Here is an 11,496-nt window from a genome sequence, read left to right on the forward strand (position 1 = left end):
GCAATAATAACAGGGTTTCTGCCTTTTCCCCAGGCCCCCTTTTTTGATCCTAGCTTAGTTTGGGCTGGAGGTTCTTAATCAGCCCCAGGAGAGTCTATGCTGCCACCATGTAAACAGTCAATGTCAATACCAGCCTGGTAAGTGCTGCCATAGGGGTGAACACTTGAGCTCTGCAGGTTCCATGTTTCACAGGGGCTCTGAGAATGCTTCCTGCAGGCACTGATTCCTTTAACGACCTGAAGGGTGAAAAGGAGTGAACCGGATGACAGCGGGGGAGGAAGAGGGAAGAGATGAGTGCACCAGCAAAGGGAACAGCATGTGTAAATAAACAGGCAGGCAGTCAGGGCCAGGAGAGGCCTCGGGGACCTGTTTGTGACCTGCCGAGTATCAGAATCAAGGGACAAGGCTGTCTGGGGGGATGCAGAGGTGGGATCTTGCCCCAGAGAAGATGAACCCTGAGGCTTGAGCCCTGCCCCTGGCTTGGCGGCCCAGCCTCTGCCCTCCCTCCCTCGCCTGACCCTTTTTTGTCTCTTTGCAGAGCCAGAAGTTCCTGCTGAAGACATGAGGACCGTCTTTTTGCAGTGCCAGGCAGGGTGGCCAAAGAGGACTGGACTCTGGACCCGGAGCCCCATGGTCCAGTTCACATTCACCCCACAAGAGTTTCAGGAGGCCTCCCATGTGCCTGTGCTGGGTGGCGGTGGTGGTGCCAAGAGGAATGGAATGTCCTGGGCTTCTTCAGGAGCTCTCTACCCAGGGGCAAGGAGAGCCCAGAGAGAAGCGCCCTGGTCTCTTGAGCTTCCTGATCTGCTCCTGTCCCCCGCCCTCCTCCACTCCCTTGCCTTTCCCTAGGTTGTCCCCTCCCTGGGCTTTTGTGTGTTTTGGGAGATGTCACCTAACCAGGACGTTGATATTTGATCCCATCCCCCTCCTCCCACCCTGCCCCACTTTGATTTAATCCTTTGGCTGTGGGCTGAGGCCTCCCAGGGAAGCTGGGTGGGGTGGGTGCTGAGACCCCCTCAGACCAGCACAGAGACCTGTCCTTGTGCAGTCTGCACCCCGTACTCCCTCCCTTGCCTGTAGATGTTCTGGATGACAGTAGAGGAAAGGGACAAGGTCAGTTTGAATATCCCAGGACACAGTGCTCTGTCTCCTCCCACCAGTCCAGTTAGCTTCCCTTCTGGACCAATAACGAGGGGAGACCCCATGGAGCCTCTGGCTGGGAAGCCGATGACCAGGTGGCCAGGGGGCGGGGTGGGTAGAGGGGTTAAGGTGCAGTGATGATGGCCTGTTTTGGAGTGTGTCTGAGACTGAGATTGCATTTGGGGTTTCCCGTGTGCTTGGGATGCTAAAGGGTCACCTGCAGGAAGCCTGGGGCCGGCGAGAGAAATCTCCTGTGACGCCCTGTGAGATGGCTTGTCTCCTCCCCCATCAGGGCCCACTGAAAGCTCAGGGGAGCACAGAAGCCCATGGAAGCCCAGGGAGATGTCCCTGGGGCAGACGCTCAGGCAGGTGTTGAAGACAAGCTGCTTGTCAAAAAGCATTTCCCGGCAAGAGAGGAGCAAGTCTGGGGCTCCAGCTGGGTACAGCTTGGGTGCAGTTATAAACCCCTTTGGCCTACTTGGCAGAAGACGGCTACTTGGATGTACCTCACTTAAAGATGTTTTGTACCACACTAGGTCTCTGGGCCCTTGTGTTTCCTGGGGGTGGGGTGAGGGCCAAAGGCTATGGTTTCCTGCCTCCGGGAGAATGGAGAGAAAGGGCTTCCAGGCTCCTCCAAGCCTGGGGAAGGACGTGGCATCCAAGCTGAGCCAGAGGGAACTGCTGCTGTCCTCCCTTCATTTCTGTGGACCTTGGAGGCTTTGGCTTTGTGGCAGGGCCTCCCCAGGCAGCTCTGGGACCTAGGAGTTTGCTTCTGATGGGGTCAGTTTTCCCATTTCCCCTCAGTGCTTCTCCCTTAGCTTCACACTTGCCATTTCAAGCCCTGCTGGGACCTTGTGGCTTGGCTGGAATCCAGGACTGTATTTTCATGGAGAAGAACCTGCAGATTCTTCCATCCTCAGCTGGCCATGGCCCACGGCTGTGCATCTGCATCTGAGCTTCTCAAGACTCCTGGAGCATGAGGGGAATCGGGCGGGGCCGCTGCTCAGTGCTCACGGGCTCCAGGCTCTGTCTCGGAGATTCTTGTCCTGTTTTTTTTTTTTTTTTGGTTTTTTTTTTTTTTTTTTGGCTGGTGCTGGGGACAAGCCTGTGCCTGCCAAAGCTCCCAGGCCAAGTTTGGGGGTTGGTGTTTGGAGTTGGGGTTGGGGTTCAGGATGCTGCAGTCTGTGCAATAATAAACCCGCATCTGATCACAGGCTCTGGCTGGGCTGCAATGTGCTTGTGGGTCCAGGATGAGGGGCTGGCTCAAGGAGGGTGGGTGGGAAGAGGCTGGGGGACGTGGGTCCTGCCCATCTGTGTCCTCGTTCTCACGATACTTGAAGGGCAGCTGAAGGGCTTCAGTTTGAATGGGGGCTCAAAGACCATAGAGCTTCTACAGTGGGGTTTCTAAAGCAAACTTCCAGAAACTTCTATGAGTAGCTGACAATAGAATCAAGAGCCTGCCCTTTGAGGTGGAGTCCCCCCAGCCTCCAATGCTAGCCCAGCCACTTTCTTCACTTCTCTGAGCCTCAATTTTCTCATCTATAAAATGGGGATAATAGTGCCTACCTCCTGGTAGTGGGGATTACATTAGATGTCGAGGCTGTAGAAAGCAGTGGAGAAATGGAGACGAGTGTTGTTGTTATCACACTATGGTGCTGTTAGCTCTGCTACAAGCCCTCTTGCATTTTGGTAGAGGATCCCAGAGACCCCAAAGGGCTGGAGGTGATTCAGATACCAGTTGTTTAGTCAGAATATCTCAATCAGTGGGGAAGCCTGATGTGATCTCCACACTCCACAGAGGCTTAGAGCAGAGGGGCTTGCCCAAGGTCACGCACACAGCAAGTTGGTGGCAGGAAAGCAGTTCTCTTGACTTTTTAGGAATAAGTACTGCCCATGAAGTTACTCTCAAAGCCGGTGGTTCCCAGCGAGGGGGTTGGAGAAGAGGGTCCCTCAACCAACAGTAGGCTCGAGTTCAGGCACACCCTGTCCTCAGGAGCCTGGCTCCCCTACCCAACCCAGCCCTATCACTGATGGGCCACGTGCTCCCTCACTCCCTCTTTCTGTGCCTCAGTTTCCTCTTCTGCTGAGGAGACTCTAATCCCTGCCCCATGGTCTTCCTCATAGGCAATGCAGTTGTGAGGCTCAAATGAGATAGATTATGGTGATAAAGAGGTTTTAAGCTGGGCATGGTGGCTCACACCTGTAATCCCAGCACGTTAGAGGAGGCTGAGGCAGGTGGATCACTTGAGGTCAGGAGTTTGAGACCAGCCTGGCCAACATGGCAAAACCCCATCTCTACTAAAAAAGAAAATATAAAAATTAGCCAAGTGTGGGGGCACGTGCCTGTAAACCCAGCTAGTTGGGAGACTGAGGCAGGAGAAGCACTTGAACCCGGGAGGCAGAGGTTGCAGTGAGCCGAGATCGAGCCACTGCACTCTAGCCTGGGTGACAGAGCAAGACTCCATCTGGAAAAAAAAAAAAGAGTTTTCAAAACTCTGGAATGATGCTGGGATTCCAGGAAGGATGGGCTTGGAGGAAGCACAGCAGGGGAGGTGGGAGTGGGAATGAGGAGGGAATTGTTATCTGCAGCCTTTGATAAAAACCCACAGAGGGAAAGCAGATGGGCAGCCAGCCCAGTTGGCCGGTCTGCAGATGGTTTGTGTGTGTGTGTGTGTGTGTGTGTGTGTGTGTGTGTGTGTGTGTGTGTTGGATGAGTTGGGGGCAGGAGTGGCTGTATTAAACTCACTTTGGATGATGTGCAAAGGAGGCGGCTTCCTGAGCCCCAGGATTGGAGACTCAGAGCCAGGTAGGGTTGGTCGGAGATAGCACCCCCTGTTGGCTCAAGGGTAGGACACAGCCAGGCTGATGCCTCCTCTTCTAGTCTTGACCACAGGCAGCTCTAGGAAGTCTGATGGGTCTCCTGCCATGCCCGGAATGCATTTAAGGTGTTTTGTACCATGCGTGAACTTACAAGCAATGCTGGCCCACTGCCTTGAGGTCTCTGCAGGACTCTTCCAGGGCAGTGAAAGGGAGGGGACCTAGGAACCGTGGGAGTCAGATTTGGGATTCGGGCAAGAAGGGAAGTTTCATTATCTGATGCACCCACGGAAGACCCGGCTGTTCTGGGAGAGATGCAGGCCCAGATGATGACCTTTGGAGGTGCCATGCCTAAAAAACTGATATGAAGATGCTCTCCCCCAAAGAAGTAACTCAGAATACAAATAATACCTAAATTGTAAAACATAAACCTTGCATGTATGCTGCAATTAAAATAGCTCTTAGGTTCTTGCTTTGTGCAAAACTCTGACTATGCCTATGGAGGCCGGTTCCCACTCCCTCTCACTCTCTCAGCCTGTCTTGTTGGTACACTCGATGGAGACAGGTGGCCGTAGGTCAGGCCCTGTGCTAAGCCCTTCACCTCCTGTATGTGGTGGCAGAACAGCTGTGTGGTTCAGCACATGGTAGCTGGTTCAACTTGGCTCTGTCCCTCAACATCTAGAACTTTCTTTTCTGGGGGCGATGAATACCATGTTACCTGCCTCTTCAGATAGAAAATATGAACACAGCACTTAGAACAATTCCCAGCATGGTGTGAGCAGATGGTAAATGAACTGTTATTTTCCATTCTTCGCAGTGTCTCCATGGTGTAGGTATTCGTCCACCCATTTTGCAGATGAGGAAAATTGAGCCTTGGGGAGATGAAGTGATTGGTTCAAGGTATAACAGAGAGGGAAGGACAGAGCTGGGACTGAAACCCAGAGCCTGTGCTCTTTTCCAGAACCACACTGCTCCCGCCATGAAAGAGTGAGCTTCCCATCACTGCAGATGAACCAGCTGAGGGGAGATGCTAGTCAACAGGGATGTGGCAGGGGACATTTATCGATTGGATATGAGTGGATGCGATGATTCAGAATTCCTGAAGGAGCTCAGGGAAGGAAGTTTCCTTCTTCTTCTCTGAAGAAGCTTGAGGAAATAACTCCTTAGGTTGCCAGAGATGGAGGCACTCTAAGATATCAGCTCATCTGGCCCCGTTTTTCATATGGGGAAACAGGTCTGGAGAGAGTGTCGTGATTTGTAAGGCTCACGCAGCAAGTCAGTGACAGAGCCTGGACTGAGCAGGGAGTCATATTTTGTCCACAGACCAACTGTAGGTGAGAACCTCATGTAGGGCAACAGACGCCAGGGCACCCCACGTGTCAGAACATTCACCATTCACTCCAGGCTGTCTTGACCAGGTGCCTACATTACAGTCACTTTGTCTTCTTCTTCTTCTTTTTTTTTTTTTTTTCTGAGACGGAGTCTCATTCTGTCACCCAGGCTGGAGTGAAATGGTATACAGTCACTTCTTAGTGACCTTTTAAAGCTATTTACATCTTGAGGCTGTAAAGTCAGCAAAGGCTGAGGGAATAATCTCCACAAAGCTGCTCTCCCTTCAGACCCCAGATACAAGTTTGGGGGTCTCCGGGGCCACCATCACTTCATACTGACTGGCTACAAACAAGGGGGTTCCTATGACTATCCTCGTACTCAATAATTCACTAGAAAGATTCACAGAACTTACTGAAAACTATTCTACTCAAGTCACATTTATTACAACCAAAGAATGCAAATCAGAACCAGCCAAGGGAAAGGGACATAGGGTGGAATCTGGGAGGGTTCCAAATGCTAAACACCCATGTCCTCGGTATCTGTTACCTTGCCAGCATTGATAAGTAACAGTATGACAAAGTATGGCCAACCAGGGAAGCTAACCAGTGCTTCAGTGTCCAGAGTTTTTATTGGGACTTCATTATGTAGAGGTGATTGAATCATTGCCCACATGGTTGAACTTAACCTCCATACCCCTCCCCACACCCAAAGTTCAGGCTGACATCACATAGCCCAAAGCCCCAATCCTTTAACCCTGTGGTTGATTTTTCTGGCATGGCCAGCACTCACCATAAGCCATCTTGTTAGCATAAACTATGAGTTGTGGTCCCAGGAGCCCAACATGAATAACAAAGACACTCCTGTTAATCAGGATATCCTAAGGGTTTAGAAATAACTTCCTAGGAGCCAGGACAAAAATCAGACCTCTCTCTCTCGAGGCCCAGTTCCTAACTACACAACCCTGTATCTCTTCCTATCCACAGCTTCTCCACTAGACTGAGTTACATGAGAGAGGGGCTATCTGTGATTCATCTCTATATCCATGCATTAGTTAATGTAAGCTTGGCTGAGGTGATAGACTCCACAGGTTATAATTGCTATACACCATATAAGTTTGTCATAGAACAGCTGTCCCTCATTACAATGATTCAGGGACCCAGGTTTTTTCCATCTGTGGTTCTACATATCCTAGGCCTTTGTTGGTCTCTGCTTCTGGCCAAAGGAAAAGGAAAGAGAGTATGGAGGATGGAATTTGCTTCCTAAAAACCTTCACCAGGAAAATAGCACACATCACTTCTGCTCATATTCCACTAGCCAGAGCTCAGTTGTTTGGCCTCAACTAGCTTCAAGGGAGGCTGGGAAATATGGACTACATGTGTCCTCAGGGAGAAGAGAAGGATGTGGGTTTTGGTAAACAGACAAGACAGTACAGCCTCTAGTACCATCCCCATTGTCCCACTTAGGTCTTGGGGCAGAGTAGACATTCAGTGAGTGCTTATTGAGGAAATGGATATGGTGGCCATAAGAGGCAGTATGGTTGGGGAGTGGGGATGGGTTGGGGCTTTGGAATTGGACAGACCTAGTTTCTAATCCTGGCTATATCACTTCTTTGCTGCATGTGGAAGATGCCATCACTGATTGGATTCTGCAGGAGCAGATGCTGAGAGTCACTTAGGCTTCAAGATGTTTATTAGGGATCAAAACCTGAGAAAGGAAGGAGGAGAATGCAGAACAGGGCAGAGGAAGAAGTCTAACTTGATGCAGGCCTGACAAAGTCCAACCCAGTGGGAGCTCCAGAGCAATGATTGCTTGTGGAGCATCTCCTATTGGGCTTTTATACCCCTCCCTTGCTCAGTTACTGGGTGATATGGTTTGGCTGTGTCCTCACCCAAATCTCATCTTAAATTCCCATATGTTGTGGGAGGGACCCAGTGGGAGGTAATTGAATCATGGGGGCAAGTCTTTCCCGTGCTGTTCTCGTGATAGTGAATAAGTCTCATGAGATCTGATGATTTTAAAAAGAGGAGTTACTCTGCACAAGTTCCTCTCTTTGCCTGCTGCCATCTAGTAAGACATGACTTGCTCCTCCTTGTCTTCTGCCATGATTGTGAGGCCTCCCTAGCCACTTGGAACTGTAAGTCCTATTAAACCTCTTTCTTTTGTAAATTGCCCAGTCTCAGGTATGTCTTTACCAGCAGCATGAAAACGAACTAATACAGTAGATATGGGCTGCTCTGGGAAGGGAATGACCTTGGGTGAGACAGCTCTCTGAAGCTGGGGCCGACCCTGAAGAAACTGACAGCTGGAAGTTGTCTACTGACCACATTTCCCACTGCCGAGAAGCAAGTCCTTCTTGAAGGGATAAATGCATGATGCATCTCTCTGTCTACCACAAACCCAACAGCCATTCCTGACCCTCGTCCTATCTCTGCCTCCACTGCAGAGGCATGAGCAAAACTCATTTCCTAGCTTCCTTTGCATCTAGGAGTAGCCTTGTGATCCAGGAGACATAATTGTCCATGAAACATAAGGGAAAACTCACCTGGGGGTTCCTGAGAAAGACTTTCTTCTATGATAAAAGAAGATATGAAAGCAAACAAAGTCTCTCTTGCTACCTTGGCTTTCCCCCTTATTCTTGCTTTTGCATGCAGGTTGGGGGTCGTGGGTGCTGATGCTTGGAGCTGTGGCAGCCATTTCACAACCATGAAAGGAAGGTCAAGAGAATTGCCAAGATGCCAACCCAGTTGATTCTGAAGCTACTGAATCAACTCTTGAACCATCTACAACCAGACTTCTTGTTAAGTAAACAATAACTGTTCTCAAGATTTAAGTCCCTCTTCATCAGGTTTTTTGTTACTTGGGGCCAAACACATTCTAACTGTTAAAATGTGTGACCCAGGGCAGGTTACACAATGTCTCTTAAATTTCATGCTTTTGTTGAGACCTTTCTGACACACCAAAGCTCTTCCCATACCCCAGATGCTTCTCTACACAGGAGGTTTCCTGGCAGAGCATAGGTATGTGTGTGGGAGTGGGGGAGTGGTGGATGAGGGGGTGCAATTAATGTGGCCTTTGTACAGAGCCCATTACAAATGGGTGGGATTGGTTATATGCACAAGGTGGTTTTTAGGTATGTGGATGAGGAGAAAAGGAGATCTCTGAGCCTCATCAGAAATATAAAAAGAAATTATAACATTATTTGAGATACATGAAAGTTAAGCAGAAAAGGGAGAGTGGAATGAAATTCTCAAAAAACAAAGCAAGTGTAGTAGTGCAATATTGCTTTGATAATACTGCATGACAAGCAACCCTGATGACCACAAACATTTTTTTTCTGCTCATAGATCTGTGGGTTGACTGTGTTGGCTCTGCTTCAGCCTAAGGGGAAGGTTAGGTTTCCTCCAGTTGTTTGTCATGCTGGGACCAGTGCCAACGGAGCATGTTTATCTTACGGTGGATGGCAGAAGTGCAGGAATGAAAGCCTCTGCTCCTGTCATGTCTGCTTAGATCCTATTGGCCAAATCAAGTCCCATGCCTGAGCCCAACAACAGTGGTGTGGGGGAAGTAAACTCTTCCAAATCTAGAGGGAGGTACTTACCACAAAAGAGTGGATATATGATTTCTTTTCTTTAAGACAGGGTCTTGCTCTGTTGCCCAAGCTGGAGTGCAGTGGTACCATCATAGCTCTTTGCATCCTCAAATTCCTGGGCTCAAACTGTTCTCCCACCTCAATCTCCCAAAGTGCTGTGATTACAGGCATGAGTCACCACACCTGGCCATATGATTCTTTTATAAGGAATGAAGAATTGGGAATAAAAACCCAATCTACCACCGCAGGAGAAGTCGCAGAGAAAAATGCGGTCAGAGGAGGGGATTCCCATGAGTGTCCAGTCTCCAGCCATGATGACATTATCCCTTCAGGCCACCTTTTGGGCTGCACTGATACTCACCAAGGACACTCCCTCCAACTCCACTCATTATTCATTTCACAAGTTCAGTTTTTCCCCCATGTTCTCTTCTTTCCTCTGTCTCTTCTTCCTCCCAATCCTATCTAATATCAGTCAGTAGAATTATCTTTCTTAGTATTTACTTGGATTGTGTCCCTATATCAAGGTAGAGACAGTGGGAAAAGCTAGTGATTACTCTTTTCTTAGACATGAACACCTGGACATTCCCTAGTTGGTGGTGTATCTTCTCCCTCTTTGTTCCTCCATTTATTTTTTAAAATATTTAAGGAAGTCAATGACTTCCAGGACCTTTCATGGACACTTGGATCAAAGAGATACAAGAGGCACAGTCCTTGTATTCTAGGAAAGAAGACCTAGAATGTCTTACATGATGGCCTGGCATTAAACATGCCAGGACAGAGGGATGTGCAGGAGGCTGTGAAAATACACAAAAGCATTGTAAATTTGAAAGGGAGGGGATGGAGAGGACTCTGAGTTTTACCCCTACCCATCCTTCCAGGATGATTCCTGGCACACAGCTGTCTCTTTCAGATCCGTTAAATACAATTGTTAGTGTGGTTATTGTTTATCTGCCTTCGTCACTAGGCTGTAAACTCCGTGCACTTAGGGATGTGCCTATTTTGTTCATTTTCGTTGTCTTAGTCCATTTGGGCTGCTGTAACACAATACCACAGCCTGGGTACCTTATAAACAACAATTTATTTCTCACGGTTTGGGAGTCTGAGAAATCCAAGATCAAGGCACCAACAGATGTGATATCTGGTGAGGGACGGCTTTCTGGGTCTCAGATGGTGCCTTCACTCTGTGTCCTCACATGGTGGAAAGGGCAAGGCAGCTCTCTGGTGCCCCTTTCATAAGGGCACTAATCCCATTAATGAGGGTGAAACCCCCATGACCTAAGCACTCCCAAAAGCCCCACCTCCTAATACTATCATATTGGTGATTAGGCTTCAACATAGGAGTTTGAGGGGGACAGCAGCATTCAGACCATAGCACCTGGATTCCCAGGTTGTTACACAGCTCATTAATGGCTCATAATTGGCACCATTATGTTATAAAAACTATTTTTTCATGATTTCAATAAGAATGAAAGGATCTCAAGGTGGTAGAAGCTAAGTGGCAGTACTTAACTTTCACAGACAAGGTGAGTGTAAGTTCTGTAGTGGGCAAAGTGAACCAATAGCAATCAGAAGGTTTGACATGCAGGGATTTTTACCAGGAGTGAATCAATCCTGGTATCCTTGGGGAGATGAAATAGCTGGACCATCAACTAAAGTATTACTGGACAAACTGTAGGTTTGATAGGCAGAAGTCTGACTTGAGTCACTGCAAAAGAGAGCCATGGCTTCATCCCTAGTTCCCAGACCTAAATAAATTCACAGACCCAGAGAGCCTTGACTACAGAGGAAGGACCCCACAATGAGACCTTTGTTAGAGGACAAAGGTGTTCTTTCAGTTTTTTGAGGAATCTTCAACCTGTTTTCCAAAATGGCTGTACTTATTTACATTCCCACCAAGAGTACACAAGGATTCCCATCTCTTCACATCTTCACCAACACTTGTCATTCATCTGTTTGGTAATAGCCATTCCAACAGGTGTGAGGGGAAATCTCATTGTGGTTTTAATGTGCATTTTCCTAATGATTAGAAATGTTGAGTATTTTTGTCATGTATCTGTTGGGCAATTGTATCTAATCTTTAGTGAAATGCCTGTTCAGAACCTTTGCTCATTTTTAATTGGGTTATTTGTTTTCCTGATGTTGAGTTTTTTTAATTCCTTATATATTTTGGATATCAGCCCCTTTTCAGATTTATAGTTTGCAAATATTTTCTCTCAATTCGTGGATTGTTTCTTCAGTCTGACAATTATTTCCTTTGTTATGTAGCCTAGGAGTTATGTAACCTAGAAGAAATGGATGACTTCCTAGAAGCATGCAACCTACAAAGATTGAATCTTTATGGGAAGTTTAAACATTAGTAATTCAACTTCTTTACTTTTTATAGGTCTACTTAGGTTATCTATTTCTTCTTGAGTCAGTTTTGGTAGTTTGTGTCTTTGTAGGAATTTGTCCTCCTCCACTCTTCTAGTGGACTTCTAGAATACAGATGGGATCATACAGCTCTGTTGCTTACCTATGCCTTTTTTGGCTCCATATTTTCTGCAGCATTAATCTCCAAAATCAGGGACAAGGACTGTAAAGGATGCACAATATTGAATATGAAAATAGATATTATTAAT

At 47.8% G+C, this 11,496-nt stretch overlaps 1 protein-coding gene across 1 annotated transcript in view; it reads left to right on the forward strand.

Annotated features, from left to right (window-relative positions):
* JPH2 (junctophilin 2) overlaps positions 1–7,455 on the forward strand; it is a 78,328-nt gene extending 70,873 nt beyond the window's left edge. The window contains exon 6 of the mRNA XM_055266363.2: positions 539–7,455. The gene's annotated coding sequence lies outside the window, so the exon portion shown is untranslated. The remainder of the gene's footprint in view (positions 1–538) is intronic.
* Positions 7,456–11,496: the final 4,041 nt, after the last annotated feature.

This window comes from Symphalangus syndactylus, chromosome 24, assembly GCF_028878055.3.
Source record: "Symphalangus syndactylus isolate Jambi chromosome 24, NHGRI_mSymSyn1-v2.1_pri, whole genome shotgun sequence".
Lineage (NCBI taxonomy): Eukaryota > Metazoa > Chordata > Mammalia > Primates > Hylobatidae > Symphalangus > Symphalangus syndactylus.